At 40.6% G+C, this 12,069-nt stretch overlaps 1 protein-coding gene across 5 annotated transcripts in view; it reads right to left on the bottom strand.

Moving 5' to 3' along the window:
- PSD (pleckstrin and Sec7 domain containing) overlaps nucleotides 1-12,069 on the bottom strand; it is a 543,766-nt gene that overhangs the window by 97,472 nt on the left and 434,225 nt on the right. The gene's annotated exons all lie outside the window — the stretch shown is intronic.

The raw sequence follows: 12,069 nt of genomic DNA, 5'->3' as shown, positions 1-12,069 counted from the left end.
TGCATAGAACAATCAGTAGAAACCAGATAGCAAACAGTTTGGTCTTAACGAGTAGCAGGGGACTGGCCAGATCCAATGGCGCCAAATGGACTAAGCTCATATCTAACGAGCAACTGGTGGCAGTCCTTCTGGGCTGGCAGCACTCTGTTTCACTGGTGCTAGTGGAAGGGGCCTCTCAGCCTGTCAGGGTTCTAAGCGACTGTGGTGCCACGTCAGTAACTGTGTGGGCCATATCCTCTCATATCCAGTGCCTCCCTGGACCCATGTGAACAAAATGTGTGTGTAAAACTGCACCAAGCTGACCTATCATGTCCCCAGCGGGTGCAGAACGTCATGTTGGTGCAAGTTAGAAGACTACACCACATGATCACGCTTACAAAATAGTGATGCCAGGCAGGGTGGCGAGGTACAGGTTTGTCACATGCGGAGGGATTCTGTGTGATCTCTCTGGTGTCATCGTTTACAAGTGGTGGCAGCGGTGGGATCCTGTGTGATCTCTCCGGTGCCATCCTTCACAAGTATTGTAACCCGGTTTTGGTAAGTATAGCCTTTGTTTCTGTTTGGACCAAGCCCTTTTCAGAGTATTGGATATGCCACTATATAGCCAGTGTTGAAAAAAGCCATGCTGAAGTATATCCGAGCAAGGGAGGTCAAAAGGACACTCTGCCTCGTTTGGATGAATTAGGGTCCTATAAATATGTTTGATGCATGTACTGTGGGCATTCCTGATGAATATGCTAATTAGACACATGCAAAAGCAGCCTAACATTGATATACTCTGGATGAAAACTGCATGTAGGTCAGTTGGTGTTTGAATGAGTGAGGGAACACCTTTATGCACTTTACGATGCGTTTTTTGGAACTTATTACTATGTGGGTACTAGATAGCAGAATTCTATGCTATATTTGATAACTTCATATGCACATGGCACCAGGCTATTACAACACAGTATATTCACACATGGTAAATCTGGGTGACTGTCATAATTATCTTAATGGGGCTTGGAGAAAAAAATATCTACCTTAAGGTTCTGTTCAGATTAGCATTCTTAGTTTTCCTTCAAGTGGTTCCAGTAGTTTTAAATACAAGAATAGTATAGTCTTTATCAATATGCCTGGTGATAAAAATATCAGAACCCAGATGGAAAGCTGAACTCATATGGGTTGTAGCCAGGTTTGGTGCCTAGGGCAGCAGCAATGTTAATACATCTCTGCCAACAAGCCATGCTACTTGCCACAATCACTGACTATCATTGGAAAAAATGATCTTACTCATTCACACCATAGTAAATGAGATCTTGCAGACTGTCTAAAACATGTCTTCAGTTATTTTATTAAATTGGAATTCTGTGGGAGGCAATTCTACGAGCTGGTGAGATATGGTCTGCTAAAGTCTGAACTAAAATTACACTCATTACAATAGTTCCAAAATAATCCCAAAATACAGTTGTAATCAAATTATTCAACCCCACTGCAAATTAGATTTATTAGCAAAATTTACAAACTTTTTGCTGATTGCAATAAACCAATAAAAAAAAGAACAATTTAAATAACGTAGTTCAACTAAAGTGAATATGTGGTTTCACCAAACTCATCACAAAATGCCACATTTACTGACTTCTGTAGTTACAGAATTATTCAACTCCTTCATGAGAGGTGTCTTAAGTACTTAGTAGAGCCCCTCTGGCTGTCATGATCTGCTGCAAACGTGAAATATAGCCAGACTCCTGATTCTGCAGAGTTCCTGAGGAATCTTAGCACATACATAAGGGTCAATGCCAAACAGTTCATTAATATACTTAGGTAATGAAAAAATGCTCCAAAAAGTTAAAACAAAGAAACAGTTATAAAACCATACCAATGGCGTTGAATGTCTCCAGAAGAGATAAAGTTGGAACCAGAGCTTGCAAGTTATTATTATTATTTATTATTCTAGCGCCATTTATTCCATGGCGCTTTACATGTGAGGAGAGGTATACATAATAAAAACAAGTACAATAATCTTGAACAATACAAGTCACAACTGGTACAGGAGGAGAGAGGACCCTGCCCGCTAGGGCTCACAATCTACAAGTGATGGGTGAGGATACAGTAGGTGAGGATAGAGCTGGTCGTGCAGTGGTTTGGTCGATCGGTGGTTAAGTTCAAAGTTAAATGAACACTGGCTATGCTATCTGAACGTGGCAGAAGGTGGAAGATTCCTGAGGAGGCAGGTGTCAAAAATCCTCAAGTGGCTGCAAAAGACATACAGCAAGATTTGATGGCAGCAAGCACTGAGGTATCAGTTTGCACAGTAAATAGCATACGAAGTGGTGAAGGTCTCCATGCCCAAACTCCAAGATGTACAGCACACATCTACCAACCCAAAAGCCAAAAAAATTGGCTGTAAAGGGCAATAATGGATTAAGTCAAGCTTCAGGAAATTCTAAGAGAAAACCTCTTGTCTTCTGTGAGGAAGTTCAAGCTGGGGTATCATTGGACCTTCCAACAGGACAGTGATACCAAGCAAACTTTAAAGTTCATAAAGGCTTGGATTCAGAAGTAGTCCTGGAAGATTCTGTATTGTCCGTCACGGTCGCTTGGCTTGAACCCCATAGAATATCATCTCTGGGTTTCAAAGAAGGCACAAGCAAACCCAATAGTCAAGATCTAGAGAACATTGACCTTGAAAATGGGCTAGGATTCCTCGGAAATGCTGTCAGAAGCTGGTGTCTGGCTATGCATCACTTTTACAGCAGGTCACAAAAGCCAAAGGGGTTCTACTAAGTGGTCAAAAGTGGCATTTTGGGCCTGATCCATGAAGGTGTTTTTGCCAGAATTCTCAAGTAAAACATCACAAAATTAGAAACTTTTAGTGTTTTCACACTAATTTCAACCAGCTCCGTCAAAATGGGTAGAGTTGGTGTCAGGACTCTGAACATTTTTTATTACCTTTTGTGCATTACTGCCCTTTTCCAAGATGGCGTCTTTGGTCTCATGTGCACTGTGTCTTCCTGCTATAAAACTCCACCCCAGCCTTCAGTCTGTGCTAGAGTATTCTGCCTTGCATCCAACTCCTGACCTCTGGTTACTCCCTGGCTGTATACCTGCTCCTGTGAACCTGTGTGGTGATCCTGCTACTCTGCTCTGAGTTCCTGCTGCATACACCAGTTCCAGTAATCCTCCTTCATCTGCTGCTCGTGTTTACTTCCATCTGCAATTGCTGGACATGTAAGCTGTTGCTGCTCTGCAATAACCTGAGACTATTACCCAGGCCTCCCTGGTTGAGCTAAGATATTATTTGAACTGCCTTATAAGCATATCTATCTGTGTTTTGGACTAAGCAAGGACTTATTCATGTCAAGTATCCTGAAGAATAACTGTGCTTCATAGACTTTCTGCGTGATTGCATTTTCCTCTGAAGTTTCCTATAGACTGCTAAGCTGCATTTAATAATTTCACCAAGTGTAGTGGACTTGAGTTTCTCGCTGCACCTGTTTGAATCATCGTGTGATAATATAGACTTTACCACTTATAAAACTGTGTCCTGTGGTTGTCTTGTTCCACGCAAAGAGTCTCCTGAGTTATCCCCTATAATTATTACACTTGGGGTAGGACAGTGCATGACAAAACCTGCCAGCAAATTCATTAAAGGGAATCTGTCATGTCCTTTTTAGCATGTAAACTGTCTCCAGTGCGTTGTTAGTGAAGCAATGTGCATCACTAACACGTTTTTTCATTGAAAACGGTAGTCTAATCATGTGCAGAAAGCACTTTATATAGTTATATCGGACCTGCTCATTTAGTCATAGGGGTGTGCTTCATTTTGTTCAGTCACCGTTGTCGCTGCCCACGCAATTTGAAAGATGTTCCCGGGGATTAGTCAAATCTGCTTTAAAAAAATCCCGCGTTTGCGCAGTGTATCATGGAGCAATGCGTACGCAGTGTCGATTGGCTTCGGCCGTACAGTCAGAGAAGCTGGGTACTAAACACAGCTTCGGTGCGCAAGGGCAGGTAGCCGCTCGTCACGGCGCTCTCGCGGCTCACAGATTGACAGTGCACAAGCGGATTTGAGTGACGTCAGAGCAACCCCAGGAACCTCATCCAAATTGTGGGGGCGGTGACAACCGTGACTGAATGAAGCACACCCCTATGAGTAAATGAGTAGGTACAATGTAACTATATAAAGTGCTTTTTGCACAGGATTACAGTGCCATTTTTCATGAAAAAAAGTGTTAGTGATGCAAATTGCTGATTATATGCCAAAAAGGACATGGCAGGTTCCCTTTAACAGTCATAGCATTACTGGAGTGTAACTGGAGTAACATTTCTGGAGACGACCATCCTACTTGCAGGATGTGCCTAATTCAAGTGGCATGCACCTCTCAATGAACTAACATGAATACTTTTATTAATGTTATATTAGTTGTGTTGAGCTATTTAAATTGTTCTTGTTTGGTTTATTTAAACCGGAGAAAGTTTGCACATTTGGCTAGAAACAATTTATAATGAGGGTTGAATAACTTTGATTCCAACTGTGCATACACATATAAACCAAAGTCTTCCCAGAAGAGCTGAATGGCTCAGACTGATTCATAACCAATTTATACGCTTCGGTTCCGCAGTATTTCGGTAAGTTATCGCTGCTAGATCTTAACAGGTGTCTTCAGGGATAATGAACAAATAGAAAAATGTGCTGGCATCAAACATGTTGAATAGATTACACACCAGAATCCCAGTTCTTACATTAGATTGGCAGCTGTCCGAAAAATACATAATTTGTTTAAAATAAGGGCACCGTCTCCACAGATTAGAGGTTAGAAAAAGGATTAGAAACCATATCAAACTGCTAAAGTAAATTGTTGGCTATCTAATCGGAGATGTGACTTAACTAATACTATTAAAGATGGCACAAAATACTGACTTTAACCCCTTCAGGACTGACCTATTTTGGGGATTCAGGACACAGCATTTTTTTTTCTGGATTTTCTCTGTCACTTTCTAATCGCCATAACATTTTAATATTTCCTTTGATGTAACAATATGAGGGTTCTTTTTTTGCAGAATGAGTTGTATTTATCGGTGGAACTATTTTGGAGTACACAGCTTAAAAGGAACCTGCCTTGTAAAAAAAAAATATTAATCTGCAGATATGTGGATAATCAGCAGGTTAATAGTATTCTGAACCTTCCCAGTGCCCCGACTGAGAGCCCCACTGCCAGGAGGTAATTAACTTTATTCTTTCTAGCAGGTTTGGCCCTTCAGAAAATGCAAGCATTGAGTGGACAGTATTAGGGCGCAGTCACATGTCCTTATAAATTGGACAGAGATCAGAACACAGGGCACAGACTGGACAGCAGTTCTCCCTACACTAGCGTGACAGCTGCATAGAAATACATGAAGCTGTCAAGTTTGGGCAGGGAGAGCCGCCGGCCAGTCCGTGCACTGCATTTTGATCTGGCTCCAAGTTATACGACGGTCTGACAGCACCCTTAAAGAGTTAAAGCATGTAGGAAACAGATAAAAAACGATATTCTAAGCTCACTTCAACTTTCTAATCTCAGAAAATTCTATCACCCTACAAAAAGGCCAGACATAAAATAAATACACATCGATTTCCAGGGGTAAGAGTGAACTGCCCTCTTCTGGGACCGCTGCATTTCAGTGGGACTTGGACCTGGGCTTTGACATTTTAAAACTCCCAGTTTTTTTTTACATTTTTAAGCCAGAGTTGATTTGATTGTGTGTTTTGAATCAATGTACTATTGCAAGATCCATTTTACCTTCAGTTTTCTGACAGATGGCCTCAATCTACACTACAGAATTTCTGGTATGCTGCAGAATCCATGAGTGTATTCTGCCCAGTCCCTGTAGCTGTAACAGAGTGCCAACCCAATAGAATTCCAATAACATGATTTATGATTTTTCTGCTTTTTATGTCTTTGCCAAATAACTTTATAAACTTCCTTTCTTCCATTTATAACAGACCATACTCTTTACAATAACAAGGAGAAATGTAAAACATTATCATATTTCTAAGCACAACTGCAAGGGTTAACTTTGAGATTGTCATATTTGCACGTCTGGGGTAAAGAATTATGTTGTGAACCATACTTTTGTGCTAACATAAGCAGCTTCAAATAAATATTTTATGTGCATTCAAAGTCTAAAAGAGTTACAACAATGTTTACTATTTTCTACTACAGGTAAAATTACTTTTTGAACATTACTATTTCCTTCCTCTGTTACTAAACATATACATCAGATAAACATATACATCATATACAGTATACGTCATATATACTGCGTATTTTTACTATCATGGACATAATTAGTTCAGTTAATAAACAGATTAGTTCTATGATTGACTTTTACACCTTTGTAAGCCTGTAGTTAAGGCTTGTTCACATTTCCCATTTTTGCTGGGCCTTTTTAACTGTTTTTGAAGGGTTTGAAACGCTGCAGTTTCCAGTGAATTTTAACCATCAAAGCATTTTTTCAAATCTGCAGTTTGTCAGTTCTGTTAACATTTTTGCAGCGTTTATCCCCCATTCAATTGAATATGGAAAACAGGCAAGAAAAAAACGCATCAATGCACATCACGAGGCTCGTATTTTACACAGCATTTTTCCTGTCAACACTGGTTTTTGGTGCAGAAAATTCTACTGCCCTAACTCAGTTACTGGTTATGCCATATATTTGTAAAAATAATGCCCCTGAAGTACCCCATATACCTTATCTGCAGATTCTCATGTTAGGCCGGGGTCACACTTGTAACTGCAATGCGAAAAACTTGCGCAAGACTCTCACCTCAAGACCCAGCACTGCCGCCGCCACTCGGGACCGGAATGTGCGGCTGCATGTATTTCTATATTCGGGTATCCGGGTATTGAGGCGAGAGACTTGCACAAGTTTTTTGTATTGCAGTTGCAAGTGTGACACCGGCCTTATATTTTGCCTTTCTGCTTCGTTTTATCACCCCTGGCATCAACTCAGCTGTTACAGCCATGAACTCCTCTCCAGAATCCTGTGCTCTGTTCCAACTACATCTCCCATCTTTCCCAGCAGTGAGCACACACCGTGCCCTCCCATGCTTCTATTGGTGTCACGCACAGCCTTAACATAATGTCCTGTAGAGGGAATACTGCAGGGTATATATATCACATAGGGTATAGAGGTATATGCTGTATATAATATTTTGGTTCAGTTTGTGTTTTTTTAACTCTTGAATATTGACTATTAATGATTGTTCTAAATAAAATGTATACATTTTTTAATTACCTTTTTGCATGATCGGAATTTGCACGAATTTTCTTATATGATCCACATATCTATAAGTACATGACCTACGTCCTACTGTAGCTGCCAACCAAATGACTTAGCTTACAGCTATTCCTCTCGACCATCCATACTTGGTTCGGTTAACTGTAAGTATGTTTTCAGTGGGGAAAGGAATTAAATGTTGGATGAATCTGCCAAACACATCTGATTTGGCGAACACATTTTAGTACTGAGTGAAATGACATCCATTAAACTGCCAAACAGAGGAGCAAAAGAGAATGTACAACATTGTTACTTTCAGGCTTGGTTCATATATCAGTTTTTTGAGCCTCATACAACTTAACAGATCACAACTGATGCCAAACTGATGGAAAAATGTATGAGCTGTCATAAGGTTTTCCACTATTTTCTTTTAGGAGCTGGCCTGGAGCTGGATCACAACATTACATCACACATTGTGATCTGGTTCCAGTACTGGTACTTGCACCTGTCAGGTGCAACAACTGATATCCTGGATAGGTTGGAATGATCCATTTGGAACAATTGGAGTAGATCGCAAATTACTTTCCATCTAGTGTTTCTATCAAGTGTTTTAGTTAACTTCTTGATGTAAACTACTAAATTTCACCAGACAAATATGCAGCAGGTTTAGTCAATCAGCAGATCTGAAATGGATCACATACAGTTAAAAACTATATTTCATAATTTGGAGACTGCTGTGAGGCAGTGACTGGGGTTACATGTAGGGGTCGCTGTGTGTTCCCCCAGGATGCCCACGGAGGCTTATTGAGGCCATGGGAGTGCATTGCAGTCACAGGTGTAGCTATGGTTGCAATGCAGAATAAAAGTGAGTATAGGTCTTGGACATGCTAGTTGTCCAAGGCAGATTTAGAGAAAACCTGCTCTCGGCTTTTGTGTTTTGAAATGGACTACACTATGGTAGTTGTGCAGTCCGTTTCATTCCTAGCCCGGGTTTTCCATGTGGCTGAAAGCCACAGATTCTAGTTTAAAGCCATGCAGTAAAGGGTTTGGGTGTGTCAGGTTCTCTGTCATTCTGGTGTTGGCAGGAGTACAGAGCAGGAGGCTCTGCAGAGTTACACCCATGTGAGGCAACACAGGCCAGCGAAGCCAAACAGCCAAGGCAGCTGGAAGGCCTGGCACCCACAGCGTACACAGAGGTGCAGTCGCCCACAGCAAGGAACTGGTCTCGAAGGTGGACTGGCATGTTTATCGACTGCAAAATGAAGGATATGGTTACCAGCTGCGATCTGGAAGATATCCTGTACTGTGTAGTGCTGTGAGTAGAACATTAACACGGCGGTGTAGTCACCCACGGCAGCCGGTCTTGGAGGTAGACTGTCCTGTGCCCGGCTGTGATCCGAAGGTGAACTGTCTTGTGCGATCTGGAAGATATCATGTGCTGTGTTTGTGAGTTGAACATTAACCCATTATCTACCAATGTCCTTTTTTGGGACGCCTAATCTTTAGCTTCTAGCAACTAAGATTTTATAATTTTTATAATTAGGTCCTATTTTTTGTGTTGTGTTTGTAAAATGAATGTTTACAAAATAGGAAATCATGTCATTGTCATTTTTAATTGAATATTGGGACGCCCTTTTCTGAAATATCCGTACTTGAAAAAATTTTGCAAATTATGTTTTTGATTCATTAGGACCCAAATCATTAAAAATCTGTCATCAAATTAAAAAAAAATGAAAATTGCTAATTTGGCAAGTAATGGGTTAAAGAGACGTTTTGCTTTGAACTTTCCTGGGTCATTGCCTCATCATTGCGGAGGATACCGCTGCACTAAACTGCTTATAAGAGATCATGTGACATAGAAGGACTTTACAGAAGCTGGAGATGCTTACTAAATGCCTCTATTTAAAACTTTGGGACCTCTCTTTTGGGTATAATTGTACCCATTGTTATGACCTGACTTGGTGAGGTGGATTCTCTAAGCCATGAGGTTGAGTGCTCAGCACAGACTGGAGATGACAGTGCAGAAAAGTGCATCTTGATGAACGACATGTGGATCAACAAGCATGACCAGCTCAACAAAACTTTATCACTAAGAGAGATTTTAGGATAAGGTTGATGGTGTATATAAGCACTCTTCTTGGATTGCACCTCAAATCCAGATGTTATGATTGTCCTGAAATGCTGTTTACTGCAGGAAATTGACTTTTTTATGCATATGGCAAAGGAAGATGAGGCTCTCCACCATATACTGTGAAAGAGGGAAGTTTTCATGATGACTTAGAAGCTGAATTGTTATGAGCAAAGTCGGCACAAGGCAGGAAATCCATCCAATTTTCTTGATGGGCATTAGAAAGAATTCGTCGTTATTGCTTGTTGGACTGACTGATTCTCTCAGTTTGCCAAATACTTTGAATTACTTTGAAGGTGATACGCAAAAGAAAATTCTAAAGAGATTTTTAAATGCTTGCAGAGCGCCCTCCAGAACCTGGAGTCAAATACCATGGTCAAAAACTATATTCTGGAAGACCAGAAAATGTATTTGAAAAATACTTGGGCCAACTGCAGAACAGATGGAAGTCCTGATAACAGAAAAAAGCAAAACATTGAAGTACTGGCCCATCACAACCCTGATAGTAGTAAATTCTGGTGCCTCAGGAAGATCTGTAACAAAGACAATAATAATTTCAGCTCAAAACTCTTGTGGTGAGCCTGCAGAGGACCAAGAGGCATTAGACATGAATGTTTGCACTGTGCACATTCAGGACAAGATTAGCACAAATTATTTGACATCTGGTTTCCATGTAGGCCACCAGTAAATATGGAGAGGGAGTTCATCAGTTCATTTTACACTTGGGTGACAGGAGATGAGGGAAGAATAGGCCCAGGATAATACTTTTCAGCATAATGCCTTAGAAACAAGAGAACTTCCTTTCGGTGGAGAACAGGAAGACAAAGTAATGAAAGAAATAATATATTCAGATTTGATTGTATGTAAGGGGCGCATCTATCTATTTAGCAAGACGGTAGGTAAGAATGAAGTCACACTGCGAGACAGAGTGACCATCTGTCTTGACATGGATTCATCCTAACTGCAGACTGGTGATGCTACAGGTTTTTAGGGTTCGTATAGATAGTCCCCAGAAACTTATCTCCTACAAGTAGATGACGAATACCAATAGAGTAATCCCAAATATCTTGGAGAAGAAATTGTAGGGAGAATTTTGACATTCTGAAGAATTTTGTGATAGAACTACAGCAATAGCAGAGGCATACACTTCTAAGAAGAAAGAACTATTAACATTAAGGTGCTGTAGAACTGGAGCAGTGAAAGAATGATATTTAAGTTGCTTGAAAGCTTCAACTGCAGAATCCGACCAGTTCAGTGAATTAACACCCTTTTGAGTAAGTGTCATAATAAGAGGAACCATTTATGTGTAGTATTTTATATACTAGCGGTAGTAGTTAGCAAGCATACAAATCTTTGAATGGCTTTAAGACCAGCCTTAAAAAGGTTTATGGTGATGATGTCAAAGATGTTTGACAGGTAATCTGAGATATCTAGTTTAAATTACTGCAAAAAAGGTAATCAAAAGAGAAGAAAGCCAGTTCCAGCTTCACAGGTGAGTAACATCCATTATGTTAGAATGATAGAGGAGATCCGACTTCCTTATTTTAAAAGGTCTGTAATCATTTTAGGAGCTAAAGTAAAGGCCCCCGTAAATATTAAATAGCTGTCAGTAAACAATCTCCCCCAACTGTTATGGAACTGCAACACAGGACTAGGACAGACGGGGGAAAACTGACCCTGCACTGAGACTAGGCTGATACCCTACGATGGAGTGGGTGACCCATTCCTAGCGAATAGACCCACCAACGATCCTAGGTTAATCTCAAGCAAAGACCTATAGATAGGGGGAAGGGGATCCCTGAAAGATATAAGGACTGGTTACAAAAACGGGTCACCTCCTAATAGAAGGCACAGAGAAGGTTGCAGAAACCAACTGAAAACAAAAACTAGACTAGCAGAACCAGAGGTCCCAGAACTGCACAAGGAAGACAAAGCAAAGCACCAAGCTAGAACTCAAGCAGATTAACACTGTTGTCCAGCAAGGACTGGGAGGCAAGTGCTGGTTAATAAAGAGTGATACAAACACCTGACCCAAGACTAACCCAGCACTAGAGGAAAAGACCAGCAGCCAGAACACCACAAGAAAATGGTGGATAGTCACAAACTAAACAGATTCTAACACGAACTCTGCCATGCACAGAAATGTTTGGTTCACCGAACGCTACTATAGTTGTTTTCTCTATTGAAGAGTGGCTGCCAAACTCCTCTTGGAGTGGGTACTCTTCGCCGATCAGTAGGATCGGCAGTTGAAATTTCAATGGTCAGATGTCAGGCGAGAGTCAGGAGGCCCCCTTACAAATTAGACTGTCGGCCTAGTCTGCCAATATTAGCGGGTTCGGATGAGTTTAGTCCAATTTTAATGGGGGCTTTAACTCATTCACTGAAAATGAGAAATACAGTGCACAAACTGAATAACTTTTCAGAGTTAATGTATGTCTGGAGTTTGGTCAGCTTTATTTATAGCAGACCAAATAATCATAGTATCAGGAATATTGTAATGAATCTTTTTAAAAGTTGTAACCGCTTTCTTCTAATGTTCAACATAAACTCGAACATATGCAAGAAGCTTCAATCATTATTACACCCATCTAGAGGGATTCACTTCAAGTATGTTTCTCATCATATTCTACTATAGCATCAAGTCCGGCCATCATCCTATATTGTAGACTATACACCTTCTGCTGACAATAGCCTTAAAT

The sequence above is a fragment of the Ranitomeya variabilis genome, chromosome 4, assembly GCF_051348905.1.
Source record: "Ranitomeya variabilis isolate aRanVar5 chromosome 4, aRanVar5.hap1, whole genome shotgun sequence".
NCBI lineage: Eukaryota > Metazoa > Chordata > Amphibia > Anura > Dendrobatidae > Ranitomeya > Ranitomeya variabilis.
The sequence above is the reverse complement of the archived record's forward strand: the minus strand, read 5'-3'. Positions and strand labels throughout refer to the sequence as shown.